Source organism: Brienomyrus brachyistius, chromosome 19, assembly GCF_023856365.1.
Source record: "Brienomyrus brachyistius isolate T26 chromosome 19, BBRACH_0.4, whole genome shotgun sequence".
NCBI lineage: Eukaryota > Metazoa > Chordata > Actinopteri > Osteoglossiformes > Mormyridae > Brienomyrus > Brienomyrus brachyistius.
Genome location: NC_064551.1, coordinates 3,874,367 through 3,899,714, shown reverse-complemented (window position 1 = coordinate 3,899,714; position 25,348 = coordinate 3,874,367). Strand labels below are relative to the sequence as shown.

The window sequence follows — 25,348 nt, the reverse complement described above, 5'->3', positions numbered from 1 at the left end:
AGCAGCCTAGTGCTATATGACGAAATTATCGGTAAAATCGACAATATCAGACAACATCAGAATCCATCAGTGACTAAATGGCGATTATCACCTGTCGTGGAAGCAGGTTTAAGCTACGCCAAAAGATGGAGTTTTTGTTTTTAATTACATCGATTTTTTTTTTTTTAACTCCTTATATGGTCTACCAATGAACTATTTTCGGCACCATAAATCTCTGTTTGTTTCACCTTAATTTAAATTAAATGCCCAGCTTGGTGTCGTGTGTGCGCACTTGTGCCAGTGTGGGGTGGGCAACCACTTGATAACAGTTTATCGCAATATGACTGAAATATTGCGTTCTTTTTAAACAGCGGCCAGTCCTACTCTAGAGTAAAGCAGCCATCCCACCATAACTATGGAGAATTATACAAACAGCTGCAGAAGTTATAGGGCCCTGAATGGCCCCCAGTGCGTCTTTCAGCTGGTGCAAGGCACTGCGCTGTTTTCATTCCTCCAGCATGCAGCTACACTGAAGCTGACAGGTCCTGCAGGGAAACACTGGAGGGAGTGTGTCCAAGCCGTAGCTACTGGTAGAGAGTGAGTATGTGTGTGTGCGTGGGCGGAGGGGGGCTGCTCTGTTCATTCTGCACGGTTTTCAGACACACTGATACTAAACAGAGGAGTGTGCTGCACATGACAGCAAGGTCGCAGGTCAAGGGTGCCGGGACTCTCTCAACGAATGAGCGCAGCCCTGCGCGGCTCGGGGCTGTCACCTGCCTATCAGAGACGCCAGCAGAATAAACAAGGGAACTGCCTCACATAAGACACAAAATAATAATTAAAAAGAGACGCACACGTTCACGAAACACTCTTACTCAAGCATGCTCATGCACACGTGCAGACAGAGTCATGCTCGCTACCCGACAGCGGCGCCCAGTCTTTCACACGCCTGGAAAGTTCTAGCCCAGTGCCTGCAGCATATACATGGCCATGCACAGCGAGACTGGACACAGCTAAAGGTTAGAGGCCTTCGATATTATGGGCTTTAACCCTGAGCAGAGCACTGATAAAGCCATGACTGCTGGTAAGACTGACACTCAAAGACTCAAGAGCACGGTTTTAAATTACTCTAAAGGGAGCGTGGGAGCAACGAGCCCCTTCCTACACAATAACAGTGGACAAGAACATCCAGAACACAAGGGCTGCACCACAACCATTCATTTGCAAAATATTTACAGATGAGCTTCAGTTGCCTGCTGTGTGGCTTAGACCAGTGTTTCCCAACCTTTTTTGAATTGTGTACCCCCTGAGAGATTTTCTCATACCACAAGTACCCCCTTTGTCAAATGTGTTGATGATTCAATAAAAGTAGAACGTACAACTGATTATCAAATTTAAAACATTTTATTAAATCTCCATAACTTGAACATTTAATTCATTAAGCAACACATCCCAGATAGATTTTCTTTCTATACCAGGGCACAGCTAATGGAATGGCTGATAATATTTACCCATCATCAGGGAAATTAAATATAAAAATTTTTTCCACGTACCCCCTGTAATGTGCTCGCGTACCACTAGGGGTACGCGTACCCCCGGTTGGGAATCACTGGCTTAGACCACCTTCAAATGCATGCTCCACAGTAATGCGGGGTGCGCCTCTGATTACCACCCTGACGGAAACATGACCCAGACGGGCCAACTAGCTAACCCCCCTTAAGCAGACCAATGGCAAAGACACGGAAAAGCATGGTGAAAACATCCAGAGCACCACAAGCAGGACTGGACCTTCACAAGAAGGGGAAGCACACTTCTCTCTACTTGATCCAAGGTTTAGCTTGTTTTTGGAAATTCTGCGGTACCGTACCGTAAAGCATCTTAAATTCCTGTTGAGGTTTTGGATGCTTTGACTCAAAATATGCTTGAATATGGAAACTTCGCCGAGGTCCGGGACTTAGTGGAGAAATTCTGCAGCGCAAGGGTTGCCACAGATATCGCACGAGCCGCTATATTGCTGGCACGTTAACTGTCTGCACACTGTTGGAATCGCACATCACGAAGGCAGAAAACACAAGTTCAGCCAAATGATAGACTTTCTTGCATTGAAGTGAGAGCTTAATTTTCATGACAGCAAAGCACAAAGGCTTCAAGATGCACTGCGAGGGAACAGTGTCTGATACGTTACTTTGGCAAGGACAGCAGTTTCCTTCTTAGCCGTCTAGAGGTTGTTCCATCCCCGGAACACTGCATTCCCCACAACTCAGTCATCAGACCTTCTGGGTGATTCACTCCAAATCGTACTGCACCTACGGCACTCGTCTGCAGACTCCGTTTATTCCTTTCTCCTCGCATAGCCTTATTTTTTTGGATATGTTGCTAAGTAGAGCTGCAAATTCTCTGGAGTGAAATCTACAGGTTAAGCCGCAAAGGAGAGGAGACACTAATTAAAGCAGAAGGTCCTGAACTGGCCAAGTCAGTTACTGAGATTGGGAGAGAAATCTGCTCACCACAGAGGAAGCTGTAACACCTGGTGCTTGTCTCTTTCAACAAATACTCCCTCCCCCTCCCCCAGCACAATTACGTTAACGAAGCGGGTTTAACATTCTCCGTAGGGGCGAAATCAGCCCAGACGGAATGACTGCGGCTTAGTCTACTTGCACTGGCAAGTTCCACGAAACCACATTTCAGAATTTGCCGTTTAATAGCCTGCTATCAAGGAATCAAGACCAAGGCTGCAATACAGTACTTTGAATTAACAAGCAGAAATGTGCTTGCTGCACCCATGCAATCTTGGTTGAAGTAAAGCACTGGTGACTAGAGAAAACTGCCTGGTCAGCTTTTGCACTTGATGTGCACTAAAATGGACTAAAACAATACAAAGCCAAAAGGAAAGCATGGTAAGCGCGACAGCACGAGGCGCATCTGCATGACAACGTAAGTCACATGCAATATCACCGCACGTCTAAGGACGACAGAGGAGTCATGTGTTGCTTTTACAAATGAAGAGCCACCAAATGCCACAAGCAGCCACTCGGCGGATGCTGAGCATTTGGCTCTTGGAGTTACTATTGCTGGACAAAAACCAGTTCGGTGTTTTTTTTTTTTTCCTGCTGCAGGAAATACAACTCTGTGCACACGTGTGCGTGTGTGTGTGGGTCTGAGGTTTGAAAAGAAGAAAACCGAAATACCGCTGTGCTCCAGCACACAGCTGGCGTCTGATTAAGAGCAGTAGGGGTAAAAGTCCAGTGCCGGCTTGACAGGACTGTGATGTGAATGGAATGGCAAGCGCTTTAGCTTTGGGTTCATGCTGGGGATCCTGAGAAATGCCAAGGAGACCGTCAGTTTGAGCAGGACGTCACGGTCAGTTCATCTACCTTGCAAGACTTTCATGCAGCCTGTTTACTAGTCTACTATGTGATAACTAGCATCTGTGGGCATTTTTCTGTGTGGGAAAAATGGACATTTTAAATGTCACACTTTAAATGTCACACTTTAGCCAAAAGAAAAGCATGAGAACTAAGGCTATATGGCCAGTGTCATGAGCAGAACCACCAGTGATCAGAACTGTGAAAGGAAGCCAGCGATTAACGGGAGCAGGACCCGAGCGGAGGCCCTGTAAGGCTCAGCTCTCGTTCTTCAGCTGAGAGGATAAAACACACAACGGAAGCAGAGAGAAGAGGAGGTGCCTGTTGACAGAGGGCAAGCACACCTGGGGTCAGGTGACTGCAGGGGCAGCCAAGAAGCTCTCTAGCAACACAGGCCACGGCGTTTCACACTGCAGGACTACAACAGAATCTCGCCCCAGACCAGCGGGCTTCTGATGCGGATGTGGTGTCTACAGCAGAGCCAGAACCCTGAGTGTGCTGCCAAGGTCATGTAGGAGTCCAATACCACAGCAGGGTTCTGCTTTTCTCCATACCCAGTCCATTTTACCCAACAACTGAATATATTTCTTGGGTTAAATGGACTATTCCAGACCCACCCCCACACTCCTTAGGTGGTGAAGTAGAAGAGCCCATTAAAACCAGTTGGACTCAAGCCAACCATGCAAAGCACCCCAAGATGGCTTAGTCTGCCATGAGTCCCGGTGAAAAGCATAAAAACACACGCACTGGAATTACCCCTTGGTCAAACTACTTTCTTGACACCTACTTTTGGACTATGGTACATGCATGTGTTTCAAACAAATAAAAACATTCACGTACATCTACAAACTTACAATGGACAAGACTCATCTGTTGCATGCTAGTACAATTGCTGGCAGGGAAAAGAAAAATTAACATTTAACGCCAGTGTAATTTCCAAATTACCTGCCAGAGAGGTTGTACATAAGGATTGCTTGGGATCACCTGGTGCTTCCTATACTGCATGTGTATTGGGCCTCGCGCTAAAACAGAGGTAAGTCCTGCCTTTTAGTAAATAAATAAATAGAAACATCTCACACACTACATTCGCATGCGAGCCGATCGGCGCTATTTAGCAGGCCGGGTGGAGGGCCACGCTTCTAGCTAACGGCAAGTATGAAATGGGGGCGAAATACTTGGCCCGCTCCTCTCGACCGTATACTAAAAAATGTTTTTGTCCTTAACAAGGCCTTCGTCTGCCGGCATCCTTGAAATACACAGCTAATGAAAGACACACATTTAACACATTCAAAAGCACTCTTAATAGGGTAGAGAGTTTACAAAGCAAGTGTCTTTCAAACGCATGCAGATAGTCCTGCCCGTTTTGAGGACTTTCAGCATATGTGCATTAATAGCCGTACACTATATGGCCAAAAGTATTGGGACTCCTGCCTTTACACACAACTGAACTTTAATGACATCCCATTCTTAATACACAGGATTTAATCATTTATTTGTCAAGAAAAAAAAAAACATATAACCATACACGATATACAGGCCACACCCACTGGGGTGGTGAGTGGTGCAGCAGGCTAAGCCTCTGTATCTGTGATCAGAAGGTTGCTGGTTCAAGCCCAGCCTTGGCAGAATAATCACAGCGCAGACCCTAGAGCAAGGGCTGTGAACCCTTAAGAGTGATTGGTTGGAGGACACTAACACACAGAAACAGGTGTTGTGTGTGTGAATATTTTTTTGCCATTTTTGGAAAAAATTTGAAAAACGGACGGGTGTGTGGCTAATCCTCTGTGCTTGTGATCAAGTCAGTGTGCTCGAACCTGCCCTCAGCAGAATAGTTACAGGGCAGGCCCTTGAGCAAACTGACTGATCCTGCAGTGTGATCTCTCGCTCTCTCTCTCACACACACACACACACACACACACACACACACACACACACACACACACACACACACACACACACACACACACACACACACACAATGCATTCAAGGGCCTGCCCAGTAACCACTCTGCTGAGGGTGGGTTTGAACCACCAACCCTCACACATATGAACCATTAACTCTGAAACACATATGGGTCAGAGCAGATCCAGTTTACCGATCTGTGGCGATTTCTGAACAACTTTTTATCCGGATCCGGTTCAGACTCAACTTGCTATGTGAAGTTGGAGTGGGTTTATGGGAATTTTTGACCATTCCTCCAGGAGAGCATTTGTGTGGTCAGGCACTGATGTTGTACATGAAGGCCTGGCTCGCAGTCTCCGCTCTAATTCATCCCAAAGGTGTTCTATCGGGTTGAGGTCAGGGCCAGTCAAGTTCCTCCACACCAGACTCGCTCATCCATGTCCTTATGGACCTTGCTGTGTGCACTGGTGCGCAGTCATGTTGGAACAGGAAGGGGCCACCCCCAAACTGGTCCCACAAAGTTGGGAGCATTAAATTGTCCAAAATGGCTTAGGATGCCACAGTTTTAAGAGGTCCTTTCACAGGAACGAAGGGGGCAGGTCCAACCCCTGAAAAAAACCCCCACACCATAATCCCCATCCACCAAACTTTATACTTGGCACAATCCAGTCAGTCAAGTATCGTTCTCCCAGCAACCGCCAAACCCAGGCTCGTCCATCGGACTGCCAGACTGAGAAGCGTGATTCATCACTCCAGAGAACACGTCTGCACTGCTCTAGAATCCAGTGGCGGCGTGCTTTACACCACTGCATCTGACGCTTTGCATTGCACTTGGTGGTGTAAGGCTTGGATGCAGCTGCTTGGCTATGGAATCCCTAAGTTTTCTACGCACTGCTCTTGAGCTAATCTGAAGGCCACACGAAGTTTGGAAGTCTGTAGCTATTGACTCTGCAGACAGTTAGCCTCAGCATGCGCCGTTCCCTCTGTGATTTTACGTGACCTACCGCTTCGTGGCTCCTGTTCCCAATTGCTTCCACTTTGTTATAATACCACTAACAGGTGACCGTGGATTATTTAATAGTGTCTGAAGAAGCAGTCTGCATGCCTATGTGCTTGATTTTATACACCTGTGGCTATGGAAGTGGTTGAAACACCTGAATTCAATAATTTGCAGGGATGTCCCTATACTTTTGGGAATGTGGTGTATCTATGGAAATCTCAGGGCACATAAACACAAGCACAACAGCTGCAGCAGACCATCCGGGCCTCTAACCGAACAAACAGTATTTAAATATGCAAATCAGCATCCTTTCTAGCTAGAGCATTCAGAGCAGCAGCAGATAAAAGTCAAGACAGATCCTCACCCCGGCAAGGATGATAAGCAGACCCACACAGCATCGGTAACAGCCAGTGCTAGCGACAGCAAAATGAGAAGGCTGCGAGGTTCAGCGAAGATTGCGATTTCTGGAAGTCCGACAATGCTGCTGAATCCCACAGAACAGTTCCGGGACCTTCCATGCTGTGGTGCCGGAATGGCAGGGGCTACATATACATGCGTGGACATTTTTCCCCTCCGTGTCTAATCAGAACCAACTGCAACACTCTCAAGTAATCCACCACTCCGCTCAGAGGGCGGGGCGCTCTCATACCGTCACTGAGTGCAAGTCTGCAAGTGACCTACGACCCAGTTACACAGAATACAGGAAGAAGCGTTTTGAAAGAATACAGCAAACTGTGTCAAGCTTCCAAAAAACTGACCCCACGCTGCATGAGGTTTTGAACATTGCTGTAGAGTTAAAGGACGATTAAAAGTGAGTCTTAAAGCCTTAACATACAAGAGAGAAAAACAGAAGCAGTATTTCTCCTTGCTTCTGATAGACCACAGAGAGATGTGCTGAAATCAGGACATAAGCCTCTGGTCAACTTTCACACACCTCAGTACCGTGAAGCTACAAAAGACCTGAAAGCTACTCCTTGCCAAGGGCCCGCCACCCGTCCTCAAAGCATGATATGTCGAGAGCACAACTCAGACCAAAAATACAAAGTTGAAAAACAAAAACATCAACTTCAGCCACTAAGCATTACGTTTTATTTCCGCTACGAACTTGATATTTTACTTTTAAAAAAAGATGGAGAATTTTCAAAAGTAAAAAAAAAACTGCACAATTGAGGAAAATCGTTTGTAAGTCACAAAAATGTGCTATATGTTCATGCATGTCGTGCACAAAACAACAGCTCACCACCGGGCACTGAAAAAGAGGAAGGAAAAGAGGGTAACAGGGTTCAATCACGTTTAAGCTAGACAATTCACTTAGAAAATGTAAAGCAATATTGAGTGCAGGGACCTGCCCTCGTAGTCGCTTTAACTTTACAAAGTCATCTTGAAGCCAAAAACGATAAAATGATCCTGTCCAACGTAGCTAAATAATACCGTTGACACAGCTGAAACAATATTGTTCCAATTAATTAAGTATTTGTAGTTAAGGTCGCTGCATTTTTTGAGTGTCAAACGGCATTATCCCTTTATTTCAAAAACTATACCATAAAAGCGGGATAAGCACAAAATCTCATTAGCCTTCATAAGCTTTAACCATGACAGCCTACACCACAACCGCAACATAAACCTCTAGGTATGTTTGAATGTGCTGATCATTTACAAACAGGAGGCTGACATAAGCAAGTGATTCACCCAGGCTCATTCACACATTATTACATTATTTGCACAGCGAAAACTGGTTGGAGCCTAAAGCACTACTGCAAGTTTGCAGTTAACTAATGAAACTACCGCATTCCTTTATGCAAGATTTTTAATTCATTATCAAATATGACCAGCAGATCAATCTTTCGTTTTCCACAGAATAAAACACAAAAGTAATGTCTCTATCCACAAGCTCTGCGAGTTTCAATGATGCAAAAAAAAAAAAGAAAGCGGTAGGGATAGGCAATATTAAAAAAATTAAACGCGATATATACGAGATAAGCCCTCTCGGCACACATACATGCAACGCCAAATGCGGTATTTCTTTGATCAATGAGCAAGATTTAATTATTTAAAAGCAGGTCAGGGATCATATAAAACCATCTAAGAATCTAAAGCAACAGTTCGCAAACTCATGGTAAGCCCTAGCCACGGACCACCATTATGACCAATGTTTAAATACGCTGAATGTTGTTTTTTTTTTTTTTTAAACCATGTAAACTGTAGGCTAGAAGGCTGAACTGAAAGCCAATTCATAAATCTTTGCTATATTGTGCTGTGTGTAGCCTAAGCCTACTTCCCCAAAAAGAGCAATAATGCCTTTCTAACAGACATATGGAGCAGCCTTAAGGCGCAGACAACAGAACATGTCAATATGCTGATAAGACCGCAGTTACTGTAGCAGACGACATTCTCACCAGCCAGACATGTTGTCTTTTCAAACCCACCTAGCAGCATAGAGAGCTTCTGAACACATGGGACCAGAACAAAACGAGGAAATTATTTTCAGAAGGCGTTGACCCCCCCCCCCCCCCCCCGAAAGTAAATAAATAAATTCCAGAAAGAACAGGAAGTGAATTTCCCCCAGGCATTATATCGTACAGGTGTCAAGAACCAGATGATGCCTCATTTACCCCCCCCCCCCCCCAAAAAAAAACGAAACAACTCCCAAAACCTCCAGGACATGTCAGGGAGGGAGATCTCCAGCTACCAGTGTGATGGGAGAGCCGCTCTACCAAGGGCCACTATGGGAACTCCTACTCTATGGTTGCTGCTGTCATCACTTGTCTGGTAAGCAACCTCCTTAGGGCAAATGCAGATCAACTAACATGTTAAAAAGATCACTGTAAAACACTTCAAAGAAGCTAACACAACTTGATGTAATCTGTCATGGTAACAACTTGCAGTGACAGAAATGTATTTAATTTAGGGCATATTCACGTAAACAAAAAATTGCAACGAAGCACCACTTGGCCTATTCTTTACATTAGTTAGACTGCTGCTCGCTGGATACCAGAGTTTGTTACTAAGCTCTGGTGCCACTTCTATAATATAAAAAATAAAAGGAGCGACACTCACTGAGTAGGGTTCAGCTACAAAGTGCAGCAGCTTGTCATTTCACCAAGAAAGACAGTAGAGAATTGAAGGAAACATGCAAGTATGTGAAAGCTGATCTGTTAGCTGTTTGGGGAGAAGGGGGTGGGAGGGGCAGAGGGTTTACGGGGGGCTAAAAAAAGGTTCAGAAACAGTTGGTTCTGATAGATTTTCCAACAGGGGCTTTCAATGGCTTCCCTGGCTTTCTGCCTAGCAACACTACATGATTCACTCTTACAGACAAGGCCTTCAGTTGGCTCTAAAACCATGGAAACGACCCTCGGAACAATAACTTCCAGGTTGTGAGATTCGAGGATTTTCCTCACCAAGTATACAGGACAGTCATTTAGGATTTTAACTACAAACATATGTATGTGAGCTTATACTGGAGAAACACCATACAGATTGAGTTCAGTATCCCTTAACATATGAAAGCAACCTCTTTCAGAGCGGTATTAAAAACTGCACTTCCATACAGTAAAGGTAAATTAAAATAAGGTCTTCTATACAGTAAAGTAAAAAAGCTAAATGTTCCAAACCACAAAAGCTTCATAGAAACTATACATTTATATTAATATAATAGATGAATGCCATAGTTAGAGAAGATGATCAGGCGCCGAAGGTAGAAAACATACAAACCATGCAACTTCTGTCACAGTTAAGGCTACTTGGCAAGTGCACAACAGGCTTTGTTTGCAACACTGTCTAAACAAACATACCGGAAGCTGGCTGACACCCATCAGGAAGTGATCCCTGTGCTGTGGGCAAGAGAAAAATCAGACAAGCCTGTGTGACATTGCAGAGGGAGGCCTCCCCACACCTCACTGCCTCATCCTTGAAGTTCTCCAGAGCAAACAGCCCACAGGTTATCAGCTCGGTTCCTCTTTGGGTTGCGACACAAGCCTATTCCTGAAACACTGAAAGGCCCACTTTCCCCCGCCTGAGAATATCTTTACTTTATATATTAGAGCAGGCAGGCTTTAGCGTGTCTCAGGACCTCCATGTGCTCTGGTAAGGAGAAAACCCTTCACCGGAAATGCTTTCAGCAGCTGCTAGGAGTATTATTTCCCCACCTTGAGGCCAACCAAAAGATGAACTGCAGCCAAGTCACATGACACTACAAAGGTAAACCACCATTGGTGGAAAACGGCTCCATTCCTCTCTGCAGCAGTAATACGCTCTCATTATTGAGGCTTACGGCACATTCTCATTCTGCCATAGTAAACAGCAGTTAAGTAACCTCACTTGCAGTAAAGGCAGGATACTAAAATTTAACATTTTATATCCTCTTGCTCTTTTAATTCTGAATAAATAAAATGGTACACAATAAAACAAGGAAGGAATTGCAGAAGTTCTGCAAACATGTGGCCTTTCACGTGGAACCTTTAGTTCTATACTGGGCCTTAATAGAATCACTGAACAGCATCAGCAATGGCTGTCTCCCGCTACACCCTGTGAAACACTGCGACACCTGCCCGTTCACTGCCGTACAGAACGGGCTCCTCTGGTGCATCATGGGCAATATTAAGGACACTGCCGTGCAGGACAAGTCCCAATTGCACAGCACTGCTGAAACCGAAACCGCTGCCAGCCCCCAGTATTGGTCAGTAGAGCGGATCTTCTTTTGATCCATCTTAGCCAAGTGCACCAGATACGCATTTAAAAAGGGTATGTGGTAAAAGTTATGCAGGCCGTACGATAACGGTTAGGAATAAAGAAGCTCGTGCTCTCTCAGTCTGTGCATGTGGGTGCAGGGAGAAGGGACTGGCACTGACAGGTGGGATGGAACACGCCCAAAGGCTACTGGGTCATCTTCTCCGTTGGCCCAGTGGCCAAAGCCGCAGAACAGGGGTCTGCCAGTGCCGCCGTTTCAACGTCGGGGGGGGGGGATGGGACGTGGGCCAGAGGGCAGAGTCCCTGGTTTACAGAGGCTGGAGGACACAGCACAGAGACTTCATCTCAATCTGAATCAAACTACCTCCACCCCACGCTCCAGATACAAAGTGAAGAAATATTTCCATGGACCAGTGACAAGGAAAAGGAAAAAAACCCAAAACAAATCAAATGCTGATCCCATCCAGTGCCATGCTTGCATGCATAAAGGCCAAAGTCCCACCATAGCTGTACACTGCCTGACAGGCCATCCAGTGAATGCAGGAAAAACAAATCAAATCATTGATATAAACGTCACTTGCAACGCTTCAGCAAACCCATATTCTCATCCACGTCTGAGGTTATATCCCAGTGTCTCTCATATGTCAGTGGCTGTTCACTACTACAATACTACAACAAATAACCTCCCAAGTTTGATATGAGAAATTCATCAGGCCGACAGAGATGGCTTCCAGAAACTTCACTAAATGCAGCGCGACAATCCACTACTACTTTAGGATCTTCGGAATGATAGACCAATACAGCCAGACGCCCTTAGCCAAGGCTCCAAACCACAACAAACAAAAGCGCTCGCAAAACTGTGGACTTCACTGTCCACCACACCCAGACAATGTTTGCGGAGAAAGAGGGAGACCGTACATGACAGAGAAAGAGAGGGAAGAGGAGAGAGGGGACATTCTACAAAAGATACACTGAGTCACATTGTGCTGACAGTGCTCCAGGACATGGGATCAAAGCGAGGCATCTCAGTGCTCGCCGCCTTTAAACACTGTTCGTGCATAAAACCTGAGCAAGAGATGAAAGAGGATCATTCAAATGTGGGGAGGAATGATGAGCAACAAGCTTTCCACAGACACTGGCCTGCACAACCCCCCCGGTACACAAAGAAGCCAAGGCAGGAACGTCTGGATGGGAAACAGGAAGGAGTCTGCTGAAAACCTGACAAAAGAGCCCACTCCATGATATCTGGGTGCAGAAAAACAAAGACCTCACACTTTCTTTTGGATGCCAGGTGAAACAAAAGATCATAAAAGCAGAAATCATTCTACAGAAACGTCATGAACAGCATTGTGCCTGATCGTCCGTTTGAGTTTGGAAAATGAACAAGACTGTTACATACACAACACTAGCAGTCAAATGCTGTCCCTGACGAGCTGATGGGCAGGGAGCAATGCAGCAACTTCAATGGAGCGGCAGGCAGGACGAGGAGGGTTAGGGATCTCGGCATCGCCTCGGTTTTTTTGCTTTCCACCCTACACATGTACTTTCCACCGTTTCACATTCTTTCTGTAGGTTTGGAGAACTGCCTGGGTAAATACGGCTGAGACAAATATTAGTAAATCACGACCGATTTCCCATCTCAGAAACAGTAGCCTTGCGGAAAAAAATAATAATGAAAATCTGCACAAATCCAGCCGTGGTGGTGAAATTAGCACTGTCAGGGGCTTGGGAGGGGGGCCTTTATCTCAGCAATCAGGTGTAACACGACTCCAAGCTTTTCCCTACTAGAGAACATAGATGCACCCACCCTGCAGTACTCAATACTCAGCCCTAGAACTGTGTCCCCACTCCGTTTTTCCCTGACAAGGCTTTCTGACCACAAAATAAATACCCGCTCACAGTTTGTTTCCTCCGATTTCACAAGGCAGAGCCGTGTTGAGTGCCTGGCACACTCTGGGCCTTTAATTTTAGGCATCCTAAACTGGGAGGGTGGTGGGGGAGATACAACAGGCGAGCTACAAAAACAGCAGCCCACCGGAAGGGGCACCACCAAGGTTTACAGTACGGTTTATAAATCAGTCTGGCAGGGATGGAACAAGCAGACAAAAACACTGATCCCAAACAAACACAAAGACGGAATTAGCTGTGCCAACTTAAGGACCTTGAATATCTGGACATCCAACAAAGCGGCAGTGGATCCACTTACATACACTGCAGTTCAATTGTAAGTTGTGCTTTCCATTTATGATAACCACAATTTAGTTGCCACAACATAATTTGTCCTCCTTAGCAAGACATTTTGTCATTAACTGTTCACATATCACCCAAACATTGTCTAACACCAGTGTTAAAAACGAGGTTCAAAGCTTATACAACAAGCTACAGCACTCAAAAACAGGGCTGTAAGAAACTTGTTCAGAAAAAGCTCCAGGACACGGTACTATTTTTCACAGCAGGTCAGGCCCTCTCATTCCAGCTCTCACTGGACAAAAAGCATACAAAACACGCAAGTACACGTACAGGTACATTGGGATGCTTCTCTTTGCCGACACCATCTTGCTCTCCATAACTTGGGGGTCACGGCACAGGGTCAGCTAACGTGCAGCAACCCCTGGAGCTAGGGGGGGTTAAGGGCCTTGCTCAAGGACCCACGGACATGTGATTATTCTGCCAAGGCCTGGGCTTAAGCCAGCGATCTTCTGATCAGGCACAGACAGCCTGTATCACAAATTATTAGCTTGCATTGCTGGAGACTGCAGACACCAGTGGCACTCTAGCAGTGCTAGCTGACCCGACCGCCACACCTCCACCAACCCTACATGCTCCCTTCTCCCATTCTGGTGACGGTGATCAACATGTCAGTTTTACACTTCAGTCTACTAAATCGTAAAGTGGCCTTCAAACGTACTACCCATACCAGTCTCTTTAATGCCATCAGAAACTCCAGTAATCCGCTTTCCTACCAAGAGCTACTAGTGTAACACACATGCAGCTCTGTTTGCAATTAGGTTAAATAGTACATCCAGGGAAACCCAGCTGGGAAGCTCTACTAGATTCAAAATTGATAGTTTTCTCACTACTCACTTCACAGCACAGTTATTACAGTAGGGGAAATATCCTCACTCACTTCATTAGCAAGAAACACCACACATTAGAAAAGTAAAGCTATTAAATGCTTTACCAATTTCAAACCTGCGAGTATCAAGGTGTAATCAGTGAAATAGATTAAGGTTTGAAACTTCAATGGCTTAATAAAAAATAAAAGAAAAAACACTTAATCCACAGACCAAAATGGCACCAAATACAGCACAGAGGAACAGAATTCATTTTGACAGTATTACTGCCACTGAAAAATATGGATTTAAAGCGGAGTTCAGCTGTCTGCATTTGGTGAAAATCCTGTGTCTGCAAATTAAGATTTGCAGAGGGAAGATTTTTCAATTCAGACTCTTAGTTCTGACAGGAACTGACTGCTCAAGCAGCAGCAAGAGCCAAGACGACAGAAAAGACTGGAAAATTCTGAGTGTAATTACTGAGAGGAAAGAGCTAGATATCACCCTTGTTAGGATGCAACTGGAACTTCAGAGCTTAAAATGTTCAGTAGGGAAAAGATAATACAAGATGATCTGCACTTTGGTGCAGGGTTCCATCAGACATCTCACATTAAACAGTGTAAAATGAAAAGCACACAAGCCCAAAACAGCATTAAACATAACCATAACAAATTAACCTGTGCAATAAAAGAACCATCTACTTGAGACTTGGGTAAATATATATTTGAGTCCCCTAACCGCCAGCTTTCTGTTTTTGTGATAAAAACATTAAAACAGATACTTCTCATCCTCTTCCCTTATTCTGGGATTTCGTTTTGCAATCCTGGGATAAACATGCCTGAGACAAAAGCTTCTTTGAAAAACAATAATTCACCCAATTCACGTAACCAGTTTATTGTGCAAAGGCACTTATGCTAAACCACAACGCCAAATACAAAAGTTCTTGCTTCTTCTTTTTTGGAAAACCAATACAAACATGCAGCGCACGGACGACCCGTCCAGCCCGACGTGTTTGGGTTATGCATACCTGGTGTGTCAACATCCGTGAAAGAGCCTCCTGAAAAGAACTGCAGCAGAAGTACGCAGGTAAACACGGGGTGCGTAACTGTGTCGGTTAATCATGCCACGGTAAGACAAAAACAAACAAATAAATAAAACAAACAAATAGATATGAATAAATGGCGGCAAAAGCTTAAGACCACAGGTCAGAGTTCTAAGGCATGTTGGGCATCGCAGTGAATCACAGCAGAACTGGCGTCCAGCAATACTGGACCATGTTTGCCTCTTGGACCACCTGCTATGGCCTAAGAAATTACCATGTGCCCAGTTACTCCTGTCCTGCAGCACAGAGGCCTGCTTTGCTCTTGCAGGCAGGGGATGAAATACAGCTCGAGTACTGACTCCTGACAAACGATATGATTTTCAGTTAGAGATAATCGGATTTCACCTCTTAACTGGAGGAGTTGGTTTAAGGAATTTTCACATCTATGTGGATTTAACAAAAGCAGGCCACTAATTAATATCCTGTTTTACCCCTATTACAGGTTAGCTTAGGGATTCACATTCATTCAAGGCCTCAGAGTGAGTGAAAATAAGTGATTGGGTTACTGAGACATATCCCTCCAACCCAGTATTTACGGTTTGAGGAGGTCAGCACAACATAATAAATTGTGGCTACAGTAACCAGCAAAACACGGCATGGTTTTAAATTCACAACGGATCAGCATGTCAAATGTTCAGCCCCTCACCAAATCAGCCAGCAGTTGGACTTAAGAAAATCATAAACCATGACTTGTTCACTTATAATAAGAAATTCTCACAGGCAGGTCTGATTCTGTGGAGTTTTAGAAGTGGAAGCCTGGTAGGATCTCCATCTATCCATCCATCCATCCATCCATCCATCCATTTTCCAAACCGCTTATCCTAGTGGGCCGCGGGGGGTCCGGAGCCTATCCCGGAAGCAATGGGCACGAGGCAGGGAACAACCCAGGATGGGGGGCCAGCCCATCGCAGGGCACACTCACACACCATTCACTCACACATACACACCTATGGGCAATTTAGCGACTCCAATTAGCCTCAGCATGTTTTTGGACTGTGGGGGGAAACGGAGTACCCGGAGGAAACCCCACGACAGCATAGGGAGAACATGCAAACTCCACACACATGTGACCCAGGCGGAGACTTGAACCCGGGTCCCAGAGGTGTGAGGCAACAGTGCTAACCACTGCACCACCATGCAGTGAGAGGGCATCTCTCATACAATATTATACTCTTTACTGCTTAATCTTCCTCCATTTCAATGCTCAACAGAACACATGTAATAAACCCCTAAGTAGCAGAAGTTTCATACATGGACCATATGATCAGGTGAAAAGTGAAATACTTTCCACCCATGTTGCAAAACCGATATCCTGTTATTCTGGCAGTACAAAACCCTTGATGAATCACCAGCTATATCCAAAACAGGAGGTCAGCCAGAGTCCATATACTACCAGCCCATCTCATATGTTGTTTACGTTTTTAAAAAGATCACCACAAATCTAGAAGGAATGTTCTAAAACACTCATTTGCAAAATCTGGAACAGTAGGTGGCAGTGCTGGGCAGTCCCCCCCCCCCCCCTTTTCCCCCAAATGTAAGTAAGCCCAACACAAAGATGAGCTTCTTCTATTTTTGCGTATGTTATTTCCTGCTATATTTTTGGAGTACAGTAGGTCTCTCTACTGATTAATAGAAAAAGCAGAATTGATCTCTGAATACATCTTGGTGACACTACATTGGTAAAATATTAGTGACAAATGATTTGCTTTGAAAAGTTGTAAATAATTAAAATAGACATTACTAAGCAAGTAGTACAGAAATATAGTCCTTGGAATATATAGACAGATACTTCGCTGCCTTTCTTTAATGAGGTCCAACCAGCTGAATGTCCTTAATAAATTTCACTACACAGCAATGGAGAACATTAATGTTATTGGAAAACCATCCGTCCTTCGTGGGATTCCAGATATGTGCTTATAATCTTATCGACTTGCAGTGATTCAGCAACACCAAGCCAAAAGCCAGCTAAAGCACGCATGCACGTGTAACTTCAGCTATTCTCCTTGTTACATTGTGCGTGAGATTTCTCCCATAAATGGGGAATAGACATGCCATCAGTTTAAATATATATATATATTTTTTTAATTTCTTTGGATTTGGGGCTAAGACCACCACTATCAGAATACAACGTACTACTAAGGCAGGGGTGGGCAGCCTTATGCGCAAAGGGCCGGTGTGTTTGCGGGTTTTTGAGATACCCTTTAGGTCAGCTGTTCACACACAGGTGTGAGGACTCTTCAGCCAATCAGTCCTCTGATTAGTAATCTAATTATGGAGTCGCAGCGAAAACCTGCACACACACCGGCCCTTTGTGCATAAGACTGGCCACCCCTGTCTAAGGCATAGCCAATATCATGGCTGCCTTCGGACAGTAACTGAGGTCAACTTCAAAGCCCACTACTTCATGGTGCTGTAACACATGTAACTTGCAAAACAGTCTGCTTCTCCAAATAGTACAAAAATGGAGAAGGTGCGTTAGCTAAAAAACAGCACGCTTTCTACACATTCAAATGAGTTCCCTGCATTAACATTCAAGTCAAGGGACACCTAGGAATCACAATTACAACAAGCGGACGCTCCTTTATAGTCATGCAAAATAATGAAAGTCTTATTAACATGGAACCTGTCATTCTTATCCCCTAAACAAATTCAAAAGGCAGCTTGAGAAACTGGAAACAGGTTTTTCTAGACTGAGCATTCCAAGCAACAACAATATTCCGAAACACCACATGAAGTGCTTAAATAAAGCAGACAAAAACACCTTGACAAGCACCGACAACGGAATGTTTTTTACACCGCAAATAAGCCGTGACAAAGCAAATCAGCCAACAGGCCTAAGAGAGGACGTGTAATGTGTAACAGTGACACCTAAGGAAAGAAAGTAAAAACAGTTAATGCGTACTAGTATATTCTATAAAAACAGCCAATGCTTTGTCACACACCAGTCGACAATTTAGTTATTTTTAATATAGTACAGTTCAGAAATAGTCTCTTAAAGTAGTTCAGAATTCTTTCTGCTACAAAAAAAAAACATCAGCATGAATCAGTATCAGCCACAAAAAGACTGAACTCCACATCTGGCCAATCTTAGTGTATAAATGTGTGACTGAGCTCTGGACTTCCACTAATCAGGGCATGTAAAGTACACCCCATCCCCCCATCCCCCCCTGCCAAAAAAACTGGCGAGTCCAACCGTTAGCCTGCACCCTCCACTTAGCCATGTTTTCAGCACACATGGTTTCAGTTAGGGCTCCGCACCTACAAACAACCGGCCGCGGCGGCTCACGGGTCAGAAGGAGCGACTCTGACAGCAAGTCAGGACAGGCACACTCTGCCCGTGGGTAATTCCTTGAATCCACACCCCCCGACCCACCCCCAAAGTGCCATCATACATGACGGAGCCCTGGAGCAAACACAGGATGAGAGCCATAGCCAAAAATTTATATCAGAGTGCAACGTATAATTTGAAACGGATTCAAGTGATTGGTCTAAAAAGGCATATATGTTTAACGTGAACAGTATGAGTGTGTTTTCCAGCAGCAAGAGCAACGCTAACTACAGTATATATATTATATATATATATATATATATATATACACATACACACACACACACACACACACACACACAGGACACTGTTTTTAAAAACATACTTACAGTACTATATATGGTAAATAGCCTTAAGTCTGATGCAAATCTCAGGCTATGCATCATCACAATACCCCAGACTATCACAGTTCATTGGCTGAATCAGTTCTTTACTCAACTGCGGGCAGTTTTATTTTTATTTTTTTTATAAAAAGTATATACACACACAATTTCAGACCCTGGAGCCAATTTCCCCTCAAATCTAAGATAACATTATACCATCAAAAATATACATTAGGTGTTTTCATTTGATTATCTTGCATAGTGTGTATGTAGATAAGACTATTTATGTGATTTGTCTCTTCCTGACAAGTCCAAGAGAACATGCTGGCTCGACGTTTCCTCACCAGAACATGTCTGGAAAGTGAGCTAGCCTTGGATGTGAGAGAAGCCATAAGGGGAGTACAAAAGCAGCAACCGTATTCAGTGGAGATGAAACTGACCAAAGTTTGTTTGTAATAACTGACAACGGGAGCTTGTTTTACCTCGACTGCATTAGCTAACTAGCCAACATCTACAGACGGCTTTCAGTATTTTCACTAGCACTTGGCCTGGAGCATGCACCAACGTGAGATGCTCAATGCTCCTCAAGTCGTTCACAAAACCTAGTGCATTTGCCTTGGTGATGTTTTTATCAGTCACAATATACTTCGGATTAAAACAATTTGGTTATGTTAAACTGACATGCTCGACTGAGTGTTCCTAATTTAGTGATGTGAGCAACACCCCCCACCTATAAACAGACTGCTCGTCTGCCCAATGGATAGTCATTTCGGGGTGTCTGTTACTTCCTTCCTGTGCCCATCTTCCAAATCTATCTGACAAATATCAACACCCATAGAACAGCACAGCAGTGATAGTAGATGCGGAACTATGAAGCCAAGAGAAACATATGCAGGATTCCTGCATAATATTTAAGCATTTCAGTTTCAATGGATTACAGTCGAGTACCATTAGCAAACTCATACCAATTAAGAAAACCACACACTGAGCAAATTACAGTATGCATAGGCAAGGTAAATTCTAAATGTCAAAAATCTAGTTTTAACTTCATGTCGACCAATACAATGCGCACGTAATAAGCAACTGTAACGAGACAAAACCAAAAAGGAGCGTCACGGTTGCTTGTGGCGGTCTGCCTGGTATATATCCTTCATGCACAAAATCGTACCTGACAGCAGCATGTGGTTTGCTTACAGGAAGTGTGAGGCTTTCGTGATAGCACACAGGCGGACAGGTCCGGCCGAGGAGCTGCCATGCAGAGTGAGCTCATTCATACCCCGCGTGAAGAGGCACGAGCGCTTCACGGGAGCAGCGCGCCAAGGTGCCACGCTCCGCTCGCCTCGCGCGTCTTATTACATCGTAGTCTGCATTAACCCCTCTGTCCATATTTACACAAAAATAAGTCTGACCAGAAAACTAATGAGGGGGAGTCATACTAACTACGGAATTCGATAAGAGATAGATATATATGCATATTTACGCAAAGAATGGAAGTATTGGACTTCCATTTAATTTAAATTAACTAGAGTAGCGGATCACGGCGACACCACGGCACATCGAAGACACCTTCCCGGTTCCTTTTTAATTCGAGGCTCTTTTTACTCCAAGAAAGACGTCGGCTTCACTTTAGGGTGGGGGCTGGCAGCTTACTGCTCTTACGCCACACGAACTTAATCCTTAGTCATTACAAAAGCACAAGTATTTGATATCATTTTCAGACGTAAACGACACGTACCAATTAACCTAGAAAATTTATACATACATACACAGTAGCCAAATTTCCGAGCCGCAGCAAAGGATTAATGACCAACTCCGGCAATAGGAAAAAAACTCAGAATTTTAACGTGACACAATAGTTAAGAAAAAGTCTCATTTTTAGAGTTAAGAATGTGAGAGTAGCAGCTAAGCGGGCGCAGTCCCGACGTGCCTGGATCCCCGCGGTGCTGCACGAAGGCCGAGGGGTGCGAGCACCCAGAAACACGCACTGTCACCACGTTTCCCAAAAGTCTCTCGCTAAATGACGGTGAACAAACAAGTTGTACCCGGTCTTCGCTCCGCACCGCCGACTCTACGCGGACGGCACCGACAGACTATGTCGCCCAGGTAAGCGATGTGCACAGAAACTTTTCCGACACCTGAAAACGTACTGAGATTTTTTTTCTCATCTCACGGGGGATGTTTGGAAGCGGGCAAATTGTTTTAACTACCGCTGAACGGCCGTCAGATACCTGCGTTTGACGGCTTAGACCTAGACGCCTAATTTCGTCCCCCAAACCCGTCCGATCCACCGGCAGGGCCTTTCTCACCGTCTCCGCCGCCGCTCCCCGGGCCACCTTCAATACCCGAGACGCCGCCACCGGATCTCCGCTGGGCCGGGGTGCCGACAGAAAGGCGGAGAGGAGCGGCTTCGCTGAGGGGAGGGGAGGGGGGGGTGAATAATACTACACGGGCCTTTTCTGTTTTGGTGGTTCAGTCGGGGGGAGATAGAGTGCCGCGGCCCCCCCGCCGTTTCGGAGACTCGGGAATTCTTCTGACAGCTCTTCGTCTTCGTCCCCCCTCTGCTCCCCCCTATTTTCTATTTTCCTTCCTAACTTCCAAAGAGATACGAATCAAAATACTGTCACACAATATGGCGGCCGCGCTAACGAGCGCCTATCGCGAGACTGGAAAATCTGAAGTGAGGGGAAAATGATGGCTGGGAAGACGGGGTGGGGGCTGGTCTGCGGAGGGAGAGGGGAAGAAAGGGGGGGAAGAGACTTTTAGTTATTGTTCAAGTGGAAACTGCCGCTAGACACGTGGGAGGAAAGCAGGTGGGAGGACCATGCGGATGCAGAGGCGACCCGAGCCGGGCGGAATATCCCGGGCGAGACGCTCTAAATGAATTCTGCGCTGAAATACTTGCACTCATTATTATGAAAAGCGCTGACATGATCCTGGCTGTTTTTCCATGCCTTGGATTAATACACAGCAGGTCATGGTCATATATTTGCGTCTATAATTTGAAACGTTGTGCACTTCGTCTTCTGTATGTATTCCCTTAAAAGGACAAATGTGCGAGCAACTCAAAGGAAAGAGCTACTGAATTTTCAAAACGCAAAATATAGACTGGCTAAAACATCAGCAAGACTGAACTGTAACATAGAGCTTTATTGCATTAATATATATATATATATATATATATATATATATATATATATATATATATATATATATATATATTATAAGCATGATACCTGGGCAAACTTTAACAAAGGGTAATTACCTTTTTTTTTATTGGCAATTACTTCTATCTCTTGTACCCACGTTGGACAATCAATCCTTTTACACTCCGTATAATGTTAATGTTATGCCTACTGTCACATAAGTTTGTCAGTTATGCACGGCTGTGTATAGGATGACTTGAAAAAACGTGTATTCACCCAGAAAATGCAGAAATGGAGCTTCATTTGACTGTTTATATGCTGCGCTATTCCGTCCAGTTTGCCATAATATTAGATTTTCTATAGATGTTTTTTTTTTTTTTGTAAAATTATTATGATTAGATTCTTTTCCTTTTAGCCTGGCTATAAACACTGGGAACTTTTGATGTGAAGTGTCTCTTTGCCTGTGTGGAATGCAAGATGGGGACAGAGGGCGCGATAACTGGACACAAAACCTCATGCTCCTTTTGTTCCTTACTCTACATTTGTCGCTAATCCGGCTGATGTTTGCTCCATTGATAAAGTTGCATGCCTATCGCAGCAATAAACATTAACTGAAGCTGTGGGATCAAAAGCAGAGTATTGTTGTTGACTCGATGTCTTTAATTTATAAGATTAATTGAAAATTGTCCTATAAATCACAAGTGTTACTTTAAGGTTATGGATAATAGTGTAAATGACCCTCTTTACCTCAGCATGTCGAAGCTGAGGCTGCATCCTTCAGAGGGTCAAACCCGGTAGACCACTGTCTTCGGCACAGATTATAAAGAGACATGTTCTGGGTAAGACTACGCTTTACATTTGTGGTAGCAAGTGTATTTTTCTGTGTCATTGAGCCCAGCCTTCTTGTTAAACCGTATGATTGAAGTCGTCTAGGACTGGCGTCATAAACAGGTGTGCCCTGTTTTAAAGACTCATCCCGGCAGATGCAAAGCCGCCAGCCTTCCTTGTTCCCTCTCTATTCCTGGCCGCTGCATCCAGACCCACACGCGAGTGTAAGTGAAAAACCATACAATTGCGGGAGACTGTCGGGGAAAAAACCGGGCGCATGTTCGTCCTCTGGCTGAATTGGCGTCCGCTTCATGTGGTGACCCGCACAGGCTGGCTTCTTCGATCTGTGGGGGCCTGTGGCCCACCCACCCTGGATGAGAGCTTGAGTGTGTGGTGGGCTTTGAGGTCTGAAGCACAAAGCAAGTATTGCCAAGCGTTCAGTATACAGTTTCAGAATGGAGGGGGTACTTACCAGCCATTCGAGTCCCTCAACGTTCCATATACTGGTGAAATCCTATTCCGCATACCGCTCTCTTAAAATTTTTGGTTTGTTGGTGTTAGGTGCGCATCCCAAGCGAAGATCTTTTGGCTTAGAATATTGCATTATATACGGTTATTATTGGATGGTGTGTGAGGTTTGAGTGATATTGACCACATGGCGCAACCATTCATTGAAGACATAAAAATTGACCAAAAGAAATCTGATGCCAAATATTGCCGACACTGCAATGTTTTGCTAGTGGCCTGTTGGGTGCAAGCTGTCAGTAGGTCTCCTTGACCGTTTCTGAATATGCCACATGCTCCAGATTCACCTGAAGAAGGAAATTAATCCAGCATATCACACAGAAGCTGTCAGACCCGTTTAATACAATCCCCTTAGATAACAAACTGGAAATGGAGAGAAAACTGTACCCACTGTCAACCAGAGCGCTCTTGTAATTCAGATGATGTCATGGGGGAGTTTCTTCAGCCAACAGAATCTTTATCTACCTTGCTGTTTCTTCACAGAAGCTTTAGTTTGCACATTGTCTACCACAGGTTTAAGATAACAGAACAGGCAGTTCAGAAAAATGGGTCAAAACTGTTGCAGTCGCAAAAAAAGAGAGGTTTTGATGAGGGTCCTAAAAACAGAGAAGCAAAGCTAAGGGCTCTGCGGCGATAAGGTTCCCGGGAAGGAGCGTGACCACCCACATTCCTGGCAAAGAAGGGGGCCTTTCTCACGGTTGGAGGACAAGCCCCGGCGGCTCAGCACTGAGGATGCGATTTGCGACGACAGCTTCAGGTCATGCTTCAGCCAGTTTAATCCAAGTGTACTTGTGCTATTTTGATACTCGTCTGGTGCTCTTCCTGCACAGAGGCTCTTAACCCTGCTCCTACTGGGCCACAGTGTATGCAGCTCCAACTCTCTTTAAAGTTCAGAAAGTAAGAGCTGTCAAGGAAGAGCTGTAATGGTTTAACTGGCATTGGGATATTACTTCACTGGAGTCCTTTTGCACTTGGGTAGGTTAAACCTGTACCTGCACAGACTGCAACCTACTATGGTTAGAAATTTTACTGTTCCAGTAATGGCTGTGGACCAGTCATGCTGGTTGGGGTGCCAGGAGATAGGACGGGGGGGGGGGGGGGGGTAGTGGTGCTGGGGGTGGGGACTGCAACCACTGAACATAAACATTGGTCGGAGGGACAGTGCAGTTCAAACACAGGCAGTCTAACCTTGCAAGATATGTCAAATTAATTTTAATGATTTTTTTTTTATCATTTCAGTTTTACACTATTAAAACATAATAACGTACAGGGTGAAATGTGATTTGTGTGATTTTTAAAAATAGAAACATATTTCAGAACCTGTTAACATACACGGAAATTTATCCGGTTCTCCTTATCATAATTCTAGCAGGAAGGAAGAGGGTCCTGCCTGCCCAGGATTACTGTATGGAGGGGAAGGACTAGCAGAATTAAAATGAGCAAGAAATTACTGCTGTAAAGGTCTACAAAAACGAGTGAAAAGTACAGCTGAAAAACGACAAGCTCTGAACAGACACTTTCATGACCTGGTAAACCCATGTGACATACGCTGTCATGTGACATACACTGTCATGTGACATACGCTGTCAGTGCCCTTACCTAGCACCCAAGCTACCAGGCTTCCCAAAATAAGGCATGGAAAGGCAGCCAGTCCAAGATTCAAGCCTTCATCGGCACCTCCGAATCTCGGTTTCTGCTGTACTTTTCACTCGTTTTTGTAGACCTTTACAGCAGTAATTTCTTGCTCATTTTAATTCTGCTAGTCCTATAGACTGGCTTTTCATGGTCTCACCAAGCAATCAGGATGTCAGCCACTGGGTGTTGAGCTTTGTGTTTCGGTTTGTGCCCACGTTTCCCAGCCCACCCTGCTAATGTGATTTCCTACGATAACTCCCTGAAGAATCTGGAAGGGGCCACCCCAAGACCTTGGTGTGGAATGTGCTAATCTCTCGTGAGAGCTGCTTGAGAGGATCAGCACTACTGCGCAATCGGAGTCGTGTGGACTCCGACCAGTAGCCTTATGCTGGCTCCAGGGGGCGTTACTCAATAATTCATCTGCAGGGAGGAGAACCTCGAGACCGAGTGAAAATGGGAACACATCTATGTTAATACA

At 44.8% G+C, this 25,348-nt stretch overlaps 1 protein-coding gene across 3 annotated transcripts in view; it reads right to left on the bottom strand.

Annotated features, from left to right (window-relative positions):
- Window positions 1–21,437, bottom strand: part of tab2 (TGF-beta activated kinase 1 (MAP3K7) binding protein 2) — a 32,819-nt gene extending 11,382 nt beyond the window's left edge. The window contains exon 1 of one of the 3 annotated variants that reach the window (XM_048986567.1): window positions 20,968–21,437. The gene's annotated coding sequence lies outside the window, so the exon portion shown is untranslated. The remainder of the gene's footprint in view (window positions 1–20,967) is intronic. The other 2 variants (XM_048986566.1, XM_048986568.1) reach the window with 2 other exon arrangements.
- Window positions 21,438–25,348: the final 3,911 nt, after the last annotated feature.